Here is a 2,186-nt window from a genome sequence, read left to right as displayed (position 1 = left end):
GAGGCAGTCCACCGAAAAACCAGGCAGTATTGCATTAATAGGCGGCACATCGAATGTGAGGAATTTTGGTTTTTAATGTACATTTAGTATTGTAATGCTTTATTTGGACCTATGTAAATGTGGATTTATTCCAAAACAAAGTAGACAAGAAAATATTATAACATTTATCTTCTCTATCTTTTCCTATATAAACCATTGTAATTTGTAATTTGCTCCAACACAAACGGCTGTACATTCTTATACATTTCAAGCAGAATTTTTATTTTTGATAAAATCAAGTAAAATATGATTAGTTTTTAAGGTTGTGAAATAAAATCGGTGGGAAACGGTTATAAAACACTACAAATATTTAAAAATAGAAGTCAACTTTCGTCAACTTGTTGACAAAAGAGTTACCTCCCTTGATATCAAAAGATATGAAAAAACAGGGAATGGGAAATATATTAAATAAATATATCCATAAATACAATTATATAATTTTTTATATGTAAATTATAAGCACTGTAATTTTTTGTGGTGATTCTGGCGAATTTTTACTATTTTGTGCGGATATGACCTAGTTACTTGTAAATAAATATGGCAGCCGACGTCTGCGTCGTTAAGAAGAGGGGCGGCTGTTCTGGATAAATAGTGCCCCTGAGCAGTTGTTTTAAGTCCACAGTCGGCCGCATGAGATACCACAAATGTAGTTTTGAGGATATCTCCGAAGCACACTTAATTCTAAACAGAGCTGGCTTATCATACTTTACTTTACCTTACGATACAACGCCGGTGAATGACAGATCAATATGCAAGACCCACCGAGACCATCTGGGCATATACTGAAGGCCCAAAAATAAAAACTGTGCATATCCCGGCCACAAAGGAAAATGCAAGCCAGACCGCACCGTCAGTTTACCCTTGTCCCGAGACATCTGCATCATGTATACTGAGCATGTACCGGTAGGGTCAGGTAAGCCTTTTGTCATCATCAGTATAATTATTCATACAAGAAGAATCACACAGAATACACAAGAAAACCACAGGAACATTTATAGTATAGAGGGGTAGACCTATATATACTTATATTTCGTCATTACAGATTTTACATTTGGAACGCCACACTAAAATAAAAGTAAACAAAGCAAATAAATCTTCGGTCATGTGCAATAAATGTTAACAATCCTACATAAAATGATTGTAAAATATGTTTGAGAACTTAGTTGAAATATTGACGTTTTTTCCTCAAAACATGGACTTTATGGAAGGGGGGTCTGAATAGCCCCCCCCCCCCAAAAAAAAATTGGACTCCATTTGAAGCAGTTAGCAGGTATTCAATTTGTTATTTTATTTGGTATATAACAAAATCTGAATTTTATTGTGTTCATAAGCAACCCCAGCATGATCATCTTTAAATGAGTTATTTTTTTTTTCTTTAAACCTGAAAGAACACCAGCTACACCAAATAAATTATCTGAGAGGCAAGACTCAATGCTCATCATTGAATTGCTTGCAATCAATATACAGTGAAATATCAGTATCTCGAAGTTGAGGGGGCCTGGACACGACTTCGAGATATCCGGGGGATCGAGATATCCGAAGTTATCTTCCAAAGTCGAATCAATAATTTCCCGTTTTTTTTCTTATGCATCTTCATGCATGAAATATCCTGTATTACTAAACATGTAATCTTTACGGTAAAGATTCAAGCATATTCGAAATAAATATTAAGAAAAACAATGTTAGTGTTTTCTTTATCGTGTATAATTGTAAAACAATTTAATATACATGCCTTATTGCATATACAGCTATTTTACATTTTCCAGACCATGCTTACGTGGTCAAACGGGATGTATCATTAGCGTAATAGTTGAAGAACTTTCTCCGTAAGAAAAGAAAAAGACGAATTTTTTGAAACTTTATTTGATGAAATTTAGAGCAAAATGTTATTAAGAGCACTGAAAAAAAAATCAGTAATTAAATTGTAAACTTGAATACTATTAATAGCTTACATGTATTACATTACGAATTAATACTAGGGTACGAAAGCCTACAAGGGTCAAATTAGAAAATGAAGAAAAAAAATTAAGTCGTAATAACGACTTTTTATCTCGTAATAACGACTTTTTTTCTCGTTATTACGACTTTCTTAAGTCGTAATAACGACTTTTTATCTCGTTATTGCGACTTTTTATCTCGTTATAACG

Source organism: Saccostrea cucullata, unplaced genomic scaffold (genome assembly GCF_032062105.1).
Source record: "Saccostrea cucullata isolate Sc308-1 unplaced genomic scaffold, CSIRO_AGI_Scuc_v1 ctg14782, whole genome shotgun sequence".
NCBI lineage: Eukaryota > Metazoa > Mollusca > Bivalvia > Ostreida > Ostreidae > Saccostrea > Saccostrea cuccullata.
This window is presented reverse-complemented; position numbering follows the sequence as displayed.